This window comes from Rhea americana, unplaced genomic scaffold (genome assembly GCF_003343005.1).
Source record: "Rhea americana isolate MKP2758 unplaced genomic scaffold, rheAme1 scaffold_702, whole genome shotgun sequence".
Classification (NCBI taxonomy): Eukaryota; Metazoa; Chordata; class Aves; order Rheiformes; family Rheidae; genus Rhea; species Rhea americana.
In genome coordinates, this window is record NW_028186871.1 from 8,057 (window position 1) to 25,564 (window position 17,508).

At 51.6% G+C, this 17,508-nt stretch overlaps 1 pseudogene; it reads left to right on the forward strand.

Annotated features, from left to right (window-relative positions):
- Positions 1-11,110: 11,110 nt before the first annotated feature.
- On the forward strand, positions 11,111-12,037 carry LOC146586190 (olfactory receptor 14A16-like; annotated as a pseudogene).
- Positions 12,038-17,508: the final 5,471 nt, after the last annotated feature.

A 17,508-nucleotide genomic window follows, 5' to 3' on the forward strand; every position in this document is an offset into this window, starting at 1 on the left:
GCATCCCATATGCATCTACTAATCAGTCACATGGCATTTGGCATCAAGGTTCTGCGTGATTCATTTTTTTTCCTTTACTTTTCGCTGATGCTTTCTTGTGAAAAGAAAGAAAAATGTTTTGATTTATGCCACTTCTCTCTCATTGGAATATGATTCACAGAGTACATTGAAGTAGTGAGCTMGGCTTTCCCCTTCATCATCAGAGATGGGAGAACCTCAGAGCCTGCTAGTCTGAGCTCCCTTGGATGCTCCCCAGTGCAGTGAGGAGATTTTCCCTTTGCAGTGTCTCTTTCAGCACTGACATCAAGGGAGCTCAAGGGGACAGAGTCAGGCTCAGGTGAGTACAGACAAGGTGAGATCCTGAGTTCCCTGCCCATTTGGAGAGCTCAGCTCCCCTGGCCTCTGTCAGGGTGTGATCTCACACCCACCTCCTTCGAGGGAGGAGCCACCAGATGGCTGGTCCCTTCCCTGTATAGAGCTCCAACACTCACAGCAGAGCAGGAGTGGAGAGGAGGGGAGCTTAGATGCAGCCTAGGGGAGCAGACTCTTCTCCTCAGGACCATCTCTACACTGCTGCAGCAGGCATTTAGTTGCTGTGGCCTTCACTTGAGGCCTGTGCGTATCCTGGAACTGCATCCACCAATAGCAGCAGCACCTTCTCTTTTCAGGGCTGCTCTCCTCATTTCTAGACTGCCCTGCTGTGCTCTCATGTATGTATATGGCCTAAGTGCTCTTTGTAACATGGTGCTTCCCTGTGCATTTCTGTGAGCTCAGGCAGGACCAGGCATGGGACACCCTTATGCCAGACTTGGCCTCCACAATAAGATTTCCATATTAAAACATTTCCATAATAAAAGTAAATCTCCTCTGGAATGTGCTTAAATTCTGCCTTTCTTCAGAAGTTAGAGTCAAAAATAAGCCCAAGGGATTGCACAATCAAAGGGCCTGCTCTTCTGCTTGTCAACTGTATAGCCTCCAGGGGATGTGCTCAGATTCCCTGGCTGATCTGCTACAGACTGCAGGTCGGGTTCAGGGTTCACCTCTCAGTGACCATTGGAGATGGGGGATGGTCTCTGAATTGCCTGCCCAGGGCTGTCCCACAGGTGGCAGTTCTGATGAAAGATGGTCATCCTTTTGGGGAGGAGGGGGGAAATTTTGCAGCCCAGGAGAGCTCAGGGGATCTCCAGTGAGGGTATGTGCCTGAGGGTGGACAATGAGTGGGGCATCACAAAATGAGGGATGGTCCATGGTGGAGTGACCAGAAGGTAAGGCACTAAATCCAGATATGCATGGAGAAATGAGGGCTCTGCAATCCCCCGAGAGGCAGTGAGGACCAAGGAAGCCCTGGGAACAGTCACTGGAGAGCAATTCCTACACTCTCWGTGAAACACCACAGGCTGGAGCTAGTGCCCACCCAAACACATCTCCTGACATTGCAAATACCCTGGGGTCACTCTGAGCACTACCCATGAGCACAGACACATGCCATTAATTGGTGGTGGTGATCCCTCTCTGGCCAAATCTGCTTCCTGACCTGACCAGAACTGAGGCAGGAGTCACTATGTGGCCCCAAGGCCCCACAGCCTGCTTGCACTGCAGAGCAGCACTGCCAGCTTGGGTCTTGTCGGGAGCACAGAGTAGCAATGGCGAGGCCAGCATGGACATGCTGACCTGGGGAAAGACTCTCCAGGGAGCAGGGATGTCATAGGAGAAGATCATGGCAACACTCAAAGATAAGAAATGAGAACCAGAACCAGRTTTCTCTGTGCACCTGCTGTGTCCCCAGGGCAGCAGGAGCTGCCCAAGGGGCTGCAGGGACTGGGTTCTCATGCTGTGCTTGGTGGCAAGGTGGAGGGCATGGAGGGGCTGCAGGCAGGCAGGAAGGAGGATCTGCTGGGCACAAGAACAGGGGAGACAGAGAGTGACCAGGCCTCACTGCAGGACCTCATCCTCCTTGGTGTGGAGCTGCTGTGATATGCCTGAGATATGCTGTGGACATGGHTGTACATAGCTCTGCTCCTCTCACCTCTTGATCTGACACTGTCTTCCTCCTGCTGACCTAACTCCTCATCTGTACCTCGGAACTGTCCCCTGACTACAGTCAGGAAAGCCTTGGCCAGGAAAGCTGTGACCCAAGCTTTACCCAGCTCTGGCATGGCTGGCAGGGGGAGGAGAGCACCCAGGGCAGAGTAGAACGAGCTCGACTGGGAGAGTGTTAGGGGAAAATCCAAAGGTCCCTGGCTCAGCCCTGGGCTTTGGAAAATTCCCTCATGCATCTCGAGAAGCTCTGTCTGCCCCTACCACCCTGCTCTGTGCTCCCATCCCGTAGGCCAAAGCCGAGTCCAGCATCGCCTGGGGACTCTTTTCCCTATGGGGAGGCGAGAGAGGGCCTTCACCAGCCCCACGCTGCCCTTTCCACTCCCAGCCTTTACATTTGCATGTGCCTGGGTCTGCCCACTTGCCCTCACCTCAGTCACAGCTGTGCTGAAGCCCAAGACAATCCTAGCACTCCTGCCCTCCAGCTGGCATCCACCTCACACCTGGAGCCTGGCCAGCCACAAAGGCATCACCCGTCCAGTGCCCCAGCTGTGCAGCCAAGGGCAGGAGTCTTTGCCCCAGTTTGCCTGCTCCTCCTCTGCTTTTGGCACTGCTGCTGCTGTGCCCATGTCAAACCTTCTGGCCACCAGACTGCCCCAGGGCCTGAGACAGCTCCAGTTCCCTCCAGGACTGCGCTGGAGACATTCAAGAGCAGGCTGAGGTGGGACTGGCATCACCAGGGTGGGTCAGGAGAGGGCAGCTCCCCTCTCTCRCACTCGAGCTGGGGCTGGGCACAGCATTTCTGTGAGGAGCTCCTGGCCAAACTGCTGCAGGAGATCCTTCACCACTGTCCTGGCAGCAGCAGCAGCACCAGCACTATGGATGCTGGGGTGTAAGTGCATAGATGGTGGAAGGGGACCAGGCTGCCTAGAGGGAGCATCATGACCTTGTCTGTGCATGCAGGGAAGGGGTGAGGAAAGCCAGCGCTCAGCTGGAGCTGCCACCAGAGACTTTGGACATGGAAAGGGCTGGAGCATTATTAAATGACTCTTAAATCTCTCTCAGGGTCTGAGAAATCTGAGGATCCAGCCTCTGCCCAGCCCAGGCTGTGCCTGATGTGAGGTCAGCAGACAGCTGTACTCTAGGATTTGTCAGGATCTGGTGCAAAAGAGAGGCCATGCAAGGCTAGTATTTTCCCCTCTGTCAGGATACAGAGACCTGTGTGGGCCTGGTCTGGGAGGACGGCCCTCGTGCAGCTTCCCAGTGTGTCTGTGCGTGACAGGGAACATCCAGGGCTCTTCTCTCCTGCGTCCTCCATGTCCTGGTACCTTTCCCAGGAGACCTGCATTGCCCCGCAAGTGCACAGCTCTGGGCTCCAATACAGCTATTCAGACACAGTAGCTGAATGACAGCATTTTTCTTCTCCCAGGACTGTGTGTGCTTGTGCCATGCTCAGATATTTGGGGGGCATCTCTTTGGGAAGGAAGGAGGCAGGGGAGTTTGCTAAAGATGATAAGGATCCAAAGCAATGGGTTTTGCAGTATCATCTCCTACATTGAGACCTCCCCTTTCAAACTGTCTTTGCTACTTAGAGCCACTTTCACAGGGGCTGACATCTCCAGATAACAGGGACTTTGGTTTCTTCAGATTTTCTTCTGTAGCAAAAGCTGGATGAGGCAGTCTCCTTCAATCTCAAGTCAGGAGTTTTTTTTTTCTTTTTCTTTTTCTTTTTTTTTTTCCCAAATGAACCTCGCAGGTGAGGAAGCCCCAAAAGACAAGCCTGACTTGAGAGGTAGGAGAAGGCAGACAACTGAGCCTGTCACAGCCTGATCATCTCCTCCTGTGTTCACCAACACCAGTGACATCAGAGACCCCAACAAGCCTCCCAGCTTGGAATCAGGTACAGAACATGAAGGGGAGGCAGCTGCCTGGCGGGTGGCAGAGCAGCAGCTCACCAGACCAAATACAGCCAATTTGCAAGGGGCCACCACTACTCACGATTGTAAAGCATCAGAGCTGCAGGACGTGGAGGGGTTCTGCAGGCAGGAGCCCTATGGAGGGTTGTTAGAGTGGTTTTTAAGACTGTGGGACGATGGGACAGAGGCTGCTTATTTTGCTAGAGAGGAGCTCGGTAGGATGGGGCCTCTGCCCCAGGATGCCACCCTGTGCAACACCCTCTACATCCTGTAACAGCAAAACAGGGGTAGTCTCTTTTTAGCAGCGTCCAAAATGTCCCAGAGAAGCCAAACATCACGAGCGGGAACTGGGTGATGAGCCCATTCAGTGGACTCCAGGCACCCTGCTGGATCCAAGGCAGCAGGAGCCTAGCACGAGCCCCCTGCCCAGTGTAACCTGGGACAAGATCAGGCCTCCYYRGAGAGCCCCAGCCTAGCAGGGAACAGCAAGACCAGTGCATTTCTGGCTTGTCATCTTCAGAGCCAGAAGTGTCCTCCCAAGCCATTTCACAGCCCTGTTGCTGCTGCTCAGCTGCTCAGGCTGAAGTGGCCTCACAGCTGCTTTACTGATGCTGTTCCTGCTGCTGGCCTATCCGGCACTCAGGCAGCAGTGAGCTCAGTGGTCTGCTCTGAGGGCAACTGAGATTTGCCCTTTTGGTCTAACTGAGGACCAGTTATCTTCGCATTATTATTTGTCCTGCCTTGAGGATGAACCTTGGGAAACTACTGGCTTCCCTCCTGCTGCACAATCCCAATGGCTCCTGTGTCTGGAGAAAGTTTGTTGCTGGCAGCTCATCAGAGCTACCCTGCTCCTTCCCTTCTGCTCTCTCCATAAGGAGAGAAAGGAAGAAACAGCCAAAGGGCTGCAGGTGGGGGAAAACCTCATTTGCCTCCCATGGGAGTCACCATGGAGCTACTCATCTTCTCCAAAGGGAGCCAAGTGGTGAGAGACATGCTGCCCAGGACCCACAGTTATAGGCAGTGGGTGTCTAACTCTTACCTCTGACACAGAAATAAAAGATTAAGCTACACAAGCACGTCTGGCCGGTTCAGCTTGTCCAGCTTCCCTGGGTACCTCATAGGCCAGTAGAAGGCAGCAGGCCACAAAAGCAGCCAGCAGGAACATGGCTTGGATGCTGAAAGTGTGCATGATAGGCRGCCTCACAAGCATATACCCCATACATGCACCTGCTACTACTGACATATCAGCTACTCAGACAGAAGGACCTCAAGTTCAAAGACCGATTTTGCTGATGATACCAAGCTGGGAGGAGTGGCTGATACACCTGAGGGCTGTGCTGCCATTCAGAGAGACCTGGACAGGCTGGAGATCTGGGTGGAGAGGAACCTCCTGAGGTTCAACAAGGGCAAGTGCAGGGTCCTGCACCTAGGGAGAAATAACCCTATGCAGCAGTACAGCCTGGGAGCTGATGTGCTGGAAAGCAGCTCTGTGGAGAAGGATTTAGGTATCCTGGTGACCTTGCTTGAGCAGGAGGTTGGACTAGATGATCTCCAGAGGTCCCTTCCAACCTCAGCCATTCTGTGGTTGACTGTATAGTGACCATGAGCCAGCAATGTGCCCTGGTGACCAAGATGGTCAAGGGTATCTTGGATTGCATTAGGAAATGTGTTGTGAGTAGGCTGAGGGAGGTGATCCTGCCACTCTATTTAGCCCTGGTGAGGCCACATCCGGAGTCCTTTGTCCAGTTCAGGGCTCCCAAGTACAAGACAGACATGGAACTACTGGAGAGAGTCGAACATAGATGGACAAAGATGATCAGAGGACTGGAACGTATGCCCTGTGAGGAAAGGCTGTGAGAGCTGGGCCTGTTTAGCCTGGAGAAAAAAAGACTGAGAAGGGATCTTCTCAATGTCTATAAATACCCTAAGGGAGGGTGTCAATAGGATGGGCCAAACTCTTTTCAGTGGTGCCAAATGACAGGACAAGAGGCAATGGACACAAACTGAAACACAGGAAGTTCCACCTGAATATGTAGAAAAGCTTCTTTACTGTGAGAGCGACGGAACACTGAAACGGGTTGCCCAGAGAGGATATGGAGTCTSCTTCCCTGGAGATACTCAAAACACACTTGGAGACAATGTTGTCTAACATGTTGTAGGTGACCCTGCTTGAGCAGGGGGGTTGGACTAGATGATCTCCAGAGGTCCCTTCCAACCTCAACCATTCTGTGATTCTGTGACTCTAGTCGAACCTCCTGCTCACATGGGGAKCAACACAGAATTCAGACCATGTTCCTTAGGCTTTGTCCAGCTATGCCCTGCAAGCCTCCAAGAAGAGGGAGTCCATAACCCCTCTGGATCTCATTTCAAATCCTTTGGGATCCCCGCTGACTTTTCTTTTTTTTCCTTATATACAATTTTAACTGCGCTTGTGTCAGCTTTTAGCTCTTTTCTCTCATTTTCCTTCTGTGAATTTCTGTAAAAACCTGGCTCATTATTGGTGGCAACCTTGAGTTGGGAAGTTACTATGATGCCCAACATAAAATTTCCCTTCTTGAGGCTGAACAAACTTCTTCCCTCAGTCTCTTGTCACTGGACAAGTGCTGCAGCCCCCAACCACCTTGGGGCCTGCCACTGAACGCACGCCAAGTGATCAGCAGCATTCCTTTACAGGGAGCCCCAACTAGACATCATACCTAGATGGGGTCTAATAAGTGCTGAGTAGAGGGGGATAATTTCCTTCCATCTCCCGGCTGTGCTCCTGTTCATGCAGCCCAAGACACTGTGGCCTCCTTTGCTGCCAGCACTTGCTGCTGGCTGATGTTCAGGTTGCTGCCCACAAAGATTCCCAGGTCTTTTTTTTCTGCAGAGCTGCTGCCCAGGCAGGCACTCCCCTGCCCATCTCACTGCTGGCTGTTGTTCTGCCCTAGGTGCAGGACCTGCATTTGTCCGTGTTGAATTTCACAAAATTCCTGACAGCCTGTTTCTCCTGCCTGCYGAGGTCCGTCTGAATGGTAGCTCTCAAACATATGACTCTTCCTCCTGATTAGGTGTCCTCCATGTATGTGATGAGAGTTGCAGCCTCCAGGTCACTGATGAACCTGTTAGACAGGACATGTTGTAGTACAGACCCCTGCATTCTCTACCTTTACATGGCTTCCTGGCAAAGCATGACCCATTCAGAAAACTCTCTAATTTCAATCCTCCAACCAGCTTTTTACACACACAATTTTCTACCTATCTTATCATAATGCCTTATTATATTCCTTATTGCTGTGATGATCTGGGTCTCCACTGTCTTATAGTCACTGAGGCTAGGGTTTCCACAGATTATCACAGCCCGATCTGTGCTTCCTCATGTGCGAGTGCCTGATCCAGGTGAGTGTCACTCTTACTGACCCATTGGGGAGCTATGATTATAAACTGTCCCTGACACCCTCCAGAAATCTTCTGGATTGCTTGCACCCTGCTGTTTGTCCTTCTAATGAATATCAGCGAGACRAAAGTCCCCCAGAAGAATTAGGCCCTGTAACCCACTGACTTCCTCAGGTTGTTTAAAGGAGACTGTATCCACCTCTTCACCATCATTGGTGACATCACATCACCTTTACTCTGATGTTCACCACAATCTCTCACCCAAACCCTTGTCCATCCCATGCAAAAGCTCCRTACATCTGAGCTGTCCCTTCTCAAAAAGGGCATCCCCCCTGCTCATCTTCCCTAACAATCTGGCCTGCAGAGCTTATACCTTGCCATCACAGCCCCCCAGTCATACTAGCGGTCCCACTGCATCTCAATTACTCCAACCATGTTTCAGGCCTGTGATAGCTTGTGCATCTCCATCTGCTCTTCCCTGTGCCCCAGGCTGCATGCATTTGCATATATTTGGGCTGAAGAGTCTCAGCTGTAGCAGAGAACGCATTTGTAATGGTGAAACCCATTACCAAGGGCCAAACATGATCAGAGGACTGGAGCATCTGTCCTCTGAAGAGCAGCTGTGAGAGCTGGGCCTCTTTAGCCTGGAGAAGAGAAGACTAAGGGGGGATCTTATCAATGCCTACAAATACCTGAAGGGAAGGTGACAGGAGGATGCGRCTGGACTCTTTTCAGTGGTGCCATGCAACAGGACAAGAGGCAACAGGCACAAAGTGAAACATAGGAAGTTCCACCTGAAAATGAGGAGGAATTTCTTTCCTGTGAGAATGACAGAGCACTGGAACAGGTTGCCCAGAGAGGTTGTGGAGTCTCCTTCTCTGGAGATCTTCAAAGCCTGCCTGGATGCAACCCTGTCTAACATGCTGTAGGTGGCCCTGCTGCAGCAGGGAGGTTGGACTAGATGCTCTCCAGAGGTCCCTTCCAACCTTACCCATTCTGCGTTTTTGTGAGTCTGTGAAAGACACCAGGTGTGCAATGGTTCCACTTCAGAGCAGAGACACACTGGCATAGATAGCAGGTGGCAATGTAACGATGAAAGGAGGTTCCCACTAAGAGAGAAAAGCCTGCTGTGCCCAAAACTAAGGTGAAACTGAGCTGAGATGTGCAGCCATGACAGGAGAGGGGTTGGCTGCCAGAGCACCGCTGGGCCTGTGTCAGAGGTGAGTTGATTTCCAGCCAGGACAAAGTGCCACTGAAGAAGTCCCTGCCTCTGGTCAGCCAGTGATTTGGTATCCTGTGGACATCATTGGCACAGTCTCAGTTCATACCATCTGAGGGTGTGAACAAATTCAGGGAGAGGAAATCTAGAAGATTTTAAGGATGCAGAGGCTAGAGCGGAGACCTTGGAGTGCTGTACCTCTCCTATTTATGAACTATGCTTGGCTGCAGATCAGAAGGACTTAGCCTAAAGACAGTGGTGGGATCCAGTAGTTTGGGCACTGGAAGGAAACCTGAGATAACCTGGGACACTTGCCCAGAAACCACTCCAAAGGGGCATGCTTTTCCTAAAGGTCCCCTTGTTTATCTGCTAGAGACATGTGGTTGGTCTCCTAGTTGTTCCATCAGAGCAAGCAGATAGTGCACATGCCTGGGACCATCTCTGTCTCTTCAGCTGTCACCAGGTGTTTGTGTGTGAGCAGCTGACTTCCACCCTCCATCTCCACTCATTATAAGACCTTGCATGCAGACATCCGTGCTGTGCTCACTTCTGCCTGGGAAGTGGAATCCCACCTCCTGTGTATTTTTTTGTGGAGTTCACAGGAAGTATCTGAATCTCACCTCATCCCAGGGCCTTTTAAACCAGTATGAGAAGCCCAAACTGACTCATCTGAATTAATACCCGAACAAAGGGGAAAATGAACTCTGTTATTCTCTCCATCTAGGTGTTCTGCCTAGTAAAAAGATGGGGATAGGGGCTTCCAGAGTGGGACATTTCCACCTCTTGCAGGTAATCATCCTCTGAGGAGACAAGCTGCAATGCTGGAGTCTGTCTTCCTTCAGTGTTTAGAGAGAGACCATTAGTGATTATTTTAGTTTAGTAGAAATTTCCCAGGAGGAGGGAACACAAGGGACAAGGAAATTYATGCCTTCAGCTGGGCTTCTACTCCTGAGCAGGGCTAGACTTCAAGGGGCTGCATGGTAATCTGGCAGCACTGTGGCTCCTACACACAGCTGTGTGCAGCAGCAGCTCCTCTGCAAAGAGCAGCAGGGCTCCAGGCACCACCTGCCAGAAGATGAGAGAAGTGAAAGAAGTGTGGAGTGGGAGGGCATTGGAGAGCTCCTTGTGGGAGAAATCTTCACAGCCCCTGACACAGTAAGGTTAACTCTCCCAGTTTCTCCTTTGCAGAGGAAGGGGGTGTGTGTGTGGATGCTTCAGAGCAGGGATTCCCTGCCACATCATCACAGGGACAGGGCATCCTGCTGCCTTCTCCCAGGCACACTGCAGGTTGGTGAAATCAGGATGTGTGCTCAGGTCTGCACAAAGCTGTGATTCGGAGTAGCATCCCCTGTGCCTCAGGGTGCTGTGTGCTCAGGGCAGTGACTCTATCACTTGTGAATGTCAGCACTCAGTCTGCCCAGTGACCACCCCACAGCACTGCAGAGAGAAGCTCTGGGTGGGAGAAGAGACCTCCGGCAGGGCAGGTCCTATTAAGAGGATAGTGCATTGGTCAGCACTACCCACAGCTCCAGTTCACTCCCAGGACATTTCTGGAGGAGCCTTTTCTAAAGGAAGGTCAAGGCAGGGGATACCTGAAAGGGAAGGAGCTGTCAGGATTCTGTGCTTTCAGCTTTATTCTCTTTGGGTGGGGTGGAATGGGATTAGATCTGTCAGGTTCAGCCAGGGGAGTGAGGCTCCAAAACAGTGACACTGTGAGAGGAGCAGTTCTGGGCGGGACTCAGCAAATGCCTTCATCCACCCCTCAGCATCACCTTTCAGCCTCATCAAGGTTTGTCTCACCTGCTCCATAGCACTTGCAAACAGGGAGGTGCCTTGGGTAGTGTCCTGTCCCTGTGAGATTTCTGCAGGGCAGACCTGAGCACCCTGCGGTTGGGATGGAGTCCATGAGCTCTGACGGGAGAGACGTAGGGGCAGAGAGAGCTGAGAAACAGCTCCTGGCAGGGACAGCTCCAGGCAGCAGAGTCATAGTCAAACTGTGAGAGGACATTATCAGCTCCAGCACCCCCTCTCCTCTCCCAGSCAGCACAGCTCTCTGCTCTTGAGGCTGTGGGGTTCAGGTCAGGAGCTGTTTCCTCGACTGAAAATTCCTTCCATACTATGAGTGGATTAAATCTGACTAGAACTGATAATATAAACTTAACGCATACCTGCTTCCATCTACAGAGTGGTGTAGGTCAGGGCTGACTCCTCTGGAGGTCATTGGCAGAGGGTCCTGCTCCTCATGACACACTTGGCCAGCACAAACCAGAACTCAAGAGACAGAGTTGAATGGCAGTGCTGCTGAGATGGGGAGAGGTAATGTGTGTGTATGTTTGGGGTAGGGAGGCTATGAGGAAGTGGTGCTCAGAGGAGTCTGTCCTAATTTACCCTTATCTTTTCCTTCTTGGACAGTGCAGCAGTGCCAGAGGGAGCCGGTGTGCGACAGCAGCTCCCTCATTGAGTTCTTACTCCTGGCGTTCAATGACACATGGCAGCTGCAGTGTCTCGTAACTTCTTAAATCTTTTCTTCTTTGGACAGTCCCCCCTTCCTTGAGATCAGAAAATATCCAACAGCAGCTCCCTCAATGAGTTCCTCCTCCTGGTGTTAACAGACCAGAGAGAGTTGCACTTCTCAGTCTTCCTAGGCATCTACCTGGCTGCCCTCCTGGGCAACGGCCTCATCATCACAGCCGCAGACTGTGACCACCACCTCCACACCCCCATGTACTTCTTCCTCTTCAATCTCGCCCTCCTCGACCTTGGCTCCATCTCCATCATTGTCCCCAAATCCATGGCCAATTCCCTGATGGACACCAGGGCCATTTCCTACTGGGGATGTGTTGCCCAGGTCTTTTTCCTCTTTTTCTTATGTTCAGCAGAGAGTTATCTCCTCACTGTCATGGCCTATGACCGCTATGTCGCCATCTGCAGACCCCTGCACTATGGGACCCTCATGGGCAGCAGAGTCTGTGTCAAAATGGCAGCGGCTGCCTGGGCCACTGGGTTTTTCCATGCTGTCCTGCACACTGCTAACACTGTTTCCATACCCCTCTGCCAAGGCAACACAGTGGACCAGTTTTTCTGTGAAATCCCCCAGATCCTCAAGCTCTCCTGCTTAGACTCCTACCTCAGGGAAGCTGGGCTTCTTATGGTTAGTGACTGTTTATTCTTCGGGTGTTTTGTTTGTATTGTGCTGCCCTATGTGCAGATCTTCACTGCTGTGCTGAGGATCCCCTCTGAGCAGGGCCAGCACAAAGCCTTTTCCATGTGCCTCCCTCACCTGGCCGTGGTCTGACTGTTTGTCAGCACTGGCTTGTTTGCCTACCTGAAGCCCCCCTCCCTCTCATCCCCAGCTCTGGATCTGGTGGTGGTTGTTCTGTACTTGGTAGTGCCTCCAACACTGAACCCTCTTGTCTACAGCTTGAGGAACAAGGAGCTCAAGGATGGTCTGAGGAAACTGATTCAAGGAGTCCAATTTCAGCACCAATAACTCTGTATTGTGCATCCACTCTTCAGGGTATCTGGCATCAAGGCAGTGGTCTTTGCATTTCTCTCTTTCTTATTTTTCTCCTTTTTTCTTTAAAAATAAAATCAGGCTAATGTTATATCTACTCAGGAATCTCTCATATGAATGTGACCAAGTTGAAGCAGGAAGACATGCTTCCCCCTTCATCAGCAGGGATGAGGAAACCTCAGAGCCCACTTGTGTGACCTCCCTCAAGCGCTCCAGTGCGATGAGGAGTTTCCTTTTGCAGGGTCTTTTTTGGCACTGAAACTAGGGCAGCTCTGGTGCACAGAGTCAGGCTGAGACCATGGTCAGGGTGAGACCATGGGTCCTGTGTTCATCAGGAGAGCTCAGCTTCCCTGGCCACAGTTAGTGTGTGATCTCACACCATCGTCTGCTCCCTTCTCACACCAGCATTCCAATACTACAAGTGGAAGGGGAGGGGAGAGGAAGGGAGGGAGGGGAGGGGAGGGGGGGAAGTCAGGCAGCATCTTGTAAGGACAGACCTTGTGCTTGACAGTATCATCCTCTCACTGCCACAGCAGGCTTTTCCTCACTGCAATCTTCCTGTGCTGGCTGCAGCTTTCCCAGAGACAATTCCACACAGCAATAGGACTTTCTCTTTTTAGAGATATTCTCTTCATTTCCATGATGGACTTCCATGCTGAGTGGATATGGCCCGAAAGTTCTCATAGGCTAGGGGTGCTAGAGTTGTTTTTCTATGTTTGTGTGTCCTGGCAGTACAGGCAGGACTAGGCATTGGAAATCCTTGTGCTAGACCTGGGCTCCAGAATAACATTTCTAAAATGTTATTGCTTCTCTGTGATGTGGCCCGAAGTCTGGCCTTTCTTCAGAAAATGGAGTCAAAATTAGGCCCAAAGGATTGCACCACTAAGGGTCTGGTGAACTCCATGGGTTCTAGAGGGTGAGCTCAGAGTCCCTGGGCAATCTGTTAGGAACTGAAGATTGCACTCAGAGTTCATTTCCCAGTGACCAGGGCCAGTGGAGATGAGGAATGGTCTCTGAATTGCTGTCCCAGGGCTGTTTTGCAAATACTGGTGATGAGAGATGGCCAGCTTTCAGGAGGGAAATCTGAGCCCCAGGAGAGCTCAGGGGATCTCCAAGGACAGCCTGTGCCTGGGGTTTGGCAGTGGGTGGAGTCTCACAAAGTGAGGGGTGGTCCACAGCAGAGTAACCAGAAGAGAGAGCACTGAATCCAAGTATGTAAGGGGAAATAAGGGCTGTGCAATCCCCAGAGAGGCATTGGGGACCCAGGAGGCCCAGGGAAGGGTCACTGGAGAGTGATTCCTGCACCCTCAGTGAAATACCACAGGCTAGAGTTAGTGCCCACCAAAACACATCTCCTGCCATTGTAAAGGCCCTGGGGCCATTCTGAGCACCATCCATGAGCACAGAGAAGTGCCAGCAGTATTAGCAGTGGTGATCCCTGTCCAGCTAGGTCTGCTTCCTGCCCCAGCCAGTGTGGCTCATGGAATCACAGCAGCGCTGCTCCATGTGGGAAGCAGGGTGTGGAGCCCAGGGCGTCGGCAAGGCAGGCAGGGCAGGGATCCACTGACGAGAGCTGCCACCTGCAGAGCCTGGATAGGAGGAGTAGAGCAGTTTTGGGAATGGTAACCGGGGTCTAGCACAGTCCAGTGATGGCCAGACAAGACTGGAGGGCTCCAGCTAGCCCTGCTTTGTCTGGGAGGATGGACTGAAAACCTTAAGAGGTGCCTTCCCACCAAAACTCCCCTGTGACTCAATAAATTGCTCCTTGTCCTCCTCTCCAGAAGCACTGGAAGCTCGCTCTGCACTGGAAGCCCATGAATGTCCTGATGCTGTTACCCTCAAGCTGGCATCCCCCTCAAAACTTATGCTTGGCCAGTACCCTGACCATGCAGTTGAGGACAGGACTCTTTGTCTCAATTTCCCTGCTCCTCTTCCGATCTTGGCACTGCTGCTGCTGTGCCCATGTCAAACCTACCTGCTGCCAGAGTGTCCCAGGCTGAAGGCAGCTCCTACTCCCTCCAAGACTGCACTGGAGCCATTCAGGTGTGGGCTGAGGTGGGGCTGGCACTGCCACAGTGGGTCAAGACAGGACAGCTCCCCTCCACTGTGATAAGGCTGGGGCTGGGGCTAGACACAGCTTTTCCCTGRGAGTCCCCTGAGGAGCTGCTTCGGGGGATTGCCCTGACAGCAGCACCAGCACTTAAGGTGCTGAGGTGAAAGTATATAGAGGGTGGAAGGGGGATGGGCTGTCCAGAGGAAACACAAAGACATTGTCCATGCAGGCAGGGATAGAGTGAGGAGAGGCAGAGCTAGACTGCAGCTGCAACCAGGGATCTCAAACATGAAAAAGGCTGGGGCAGTATTAAATGACTACTAAATGATCCCCAGAGTCTGAGGGATCTGAGCACCTGGCCCCTGAGCAGGTTGGGCTGAACTCCATGCAAGGGTCAGCAGACAGCTGTGCTTCAGCGTCTGCCAGGATCTGTTGCAGAAGAGAGACTGTGCCTGGCTGGCCTATTCCCCTCTGTCCAGATACGGAGACCTACAGGAGGACAGAGCTGGCCATGGACCACTCCATAGGTGGGGTGAGCAGCCAACGCTGGAAGTGGCTGATGTGTGGGGCTGGTCTGGGATGATGGCCCTGGGGCAGCCTCCCCAGTGTGCACTTGCAACGTAGGGAACAACTTGGGCTCTTCTCTCCTGCACACGCCATGTCCTGGTGCCTTTCCCAGGACACCTTCATTTGCTCCCACACTGCCCATTCACACACAGTAGCTGAATGGTAGCATTTTTCCTCTCCTGTGACTGTGTGTGCTCGTGCCAGGCTCAGGTATTTGGTGTGCATCTCCCAGGGAAAGGTAGCAGGCAGGGGACACTGCCAGAGATGGTGAGGATCCAAAGCAGTGGGTTCTGGGGTTGAAGGAATTATCTGGACCTGACAAGTGCCTCAGTGATGCCAGGATTCATAAATAAAATCCAAGGCTACCTCCTCCAACAGCTTAGAGATGCTGTTGGGTGGGAGACAAAGCCACTTTATGTTTCTAGGTTAGATTTATCTTCTTTAAGGACTCGGGGGCAGGTTTAGCTCATTTGGTTAGACTGTGGTGCTGCTAATGACAAGGTCAGGGGTTCAATCCCCGTATGGGATTTTCTCAGGGCTGGTCTAGATGACCTCCAGAGGTCCTTTCCAACCTTACCATTCTATGATGTTTCTAACAGGAAAAACCATTACTGCAACAGATTGTTGCCCCAGGGAATGTATCCCAGGAAGACTAGGAACAGAATTTCACCCTCCAAGAATGCTGAAATTATATAAAAAAATGTCTCCAGTCTCGAAGAGCTACAGGTATCTCCTATGTCAAGACTTCCCCTTTCCAACCATCTGTGCTACTTACAACTGTTTTCACGTGGGCTGACATCTCCAGATAACAGGGACTTTGGTTTCTTCAGATTTCTCTCTCTACCAAAGGATTTTCCCAAATACACTTTGCAGGTGGGGAAACCCCAAAGGGCAAGTCTGACAAGAAAAGTAGGGGAAGGCAGACAGCTGAGCCTGCCTGAGCCTGACCATCTCCTCCAGTGGTCACCAGCAGCTGTGACATCAGAGAGTGTGACTTCACAACTGGGCAACCAGGTGAGCATATCAGGTGGGGCAGCACAGGCACAACTGTCTTGGAGGCCAGTGGGCACCAACGTGCTTTTCTTTGCTGTAGCAGGGGGGATAACCTGAGGGACTGCTTCCAAGCAGTTTCCTCATAGAACAAGGAATAAAGCTTTTCTGTCACATCTGCTGCATTTCATGACATCTGGCCACCTGCAGTCCTGCTCTTGGATCATCTAGGATTGGAGGTGGCTCCTCTGGCTTGTCTCTTGAGGAGATAAAGCTCACATCTGTGTGCTTTATGGCCAACAGATCTCCTCTCCTTGTCAGGTCCTCCATTACCTGCGTCACGATGTCATAGTCAATGCCATCCAGAAACTTCATGGATGGCTTGTGCCCTGCAGTGTTGTCCCTCCAGCCAGTATCAGGCTTAGTGAGCACCAGAGCCTGCACAGATGAAACTGCTTCCAGTCGTGTGAAGAAGGCCTCATCTGCTGCTTCTTCCTGATCAGGTGTCTGTAGCTGACACCCAGCTGCTGTGGGACAGAGTGTTCTACTGGACCTGATTGTGACAAAAAAAAATACAACTGGTTATGGATATGAAGGTCAGGTGCAGACCTTCTGCGGTGATCCTGAGATGCAGAAGTCTATGGAGGTACCAGCCCTGAAATGCCAGCAGAAAGGAGGCCCTTTATCATACCAAGGTGATAACCAGCAGTTACAGCCTTCTTCCCCTGACTGTGGGACATTTATTCACTGGAAGCTGTCCCTCCCAGATTTGTGGGGCAGTTATACACTGGGTCTCTCCCCCTTCCTTCCATGCTTTTGGTATCTGCCATTAGGCATTGGGGCCTTTGAGAAATCCCTTCCCCTGGTTTTGTTTGAATCTGCAGTTGATGTTTTTCCAAATATCTTCACTCTGAGCAGCAGGAGGTCAGGTCACAGAGTCTCTTCTTCCTCATGACATAATCAAAGCATATTGGAAACAGAGTGTGTCAGGAATCAGCATTTCCACTTGGGGCACAGTAGAGTTTCTGTGACCTGTTTTCACACTGAGGTGCTATAAACCCAAATTTCCTCTGTTTTCTTATGAGAGGGGAGCATCTCGAAGTGTTACAAATCATTTCTCTAGCACAAGATGGGGGTTTCTTCTTTAGGAGAACTATACATACCACCTCTCCCCACTGCTTGGAGGCTTTCATTGCATTACTCCTAGATAAATGCAAGCCCTTGAATGAAGCCAGTGCAGGCCTGACTGTACTCCACGTGCAAGGGGCAAATCCACTGGACAGAGATCTGCTCAGCACAGTGGGCTGTGGAGCTCAGCAGGGCTCTTTATCTGGCCCTGAGGATGTCCTCTCAACTTTGCCTCTAGCTTGACATCAGTGATCCAAAGAGCCTTTCAGCCCCTGTGGGAGATACCTAAACAGGCTGGAGATGAATTTTGGCAGAGCTGGACATGAACCCTGGGCACCACTCACTAAATCACAGGATCACAGAACAGTTGAGGTTGGAAAGGACTTCTGGATATCTTSTAGTCCAACCTGCCTGCTTAAGCAGGGTCAACATGGACACATTAGACAGGATTACCTCCAAGCTCTTTTGAATATCTCCAGAGAAGGARACTCCACAACCTCTCTGGGCAACCTCTTCTTGTGCTCTGTCACCCCCACAGAAAAAAGGTTCTTCCTCATTTTCAGGTGGAACCTCCTGTGCTTCAGTTTTTGCTCATTGCCTCTTGTCTTGTTGCTTGGCACTACTGAAAAGAGTCCAGCCCTGTCCTCTTGATACCCTCCCTTAACGTATTGTAGACATTGATAAGATCCCCTCTCAGGCTTCTCTTCCC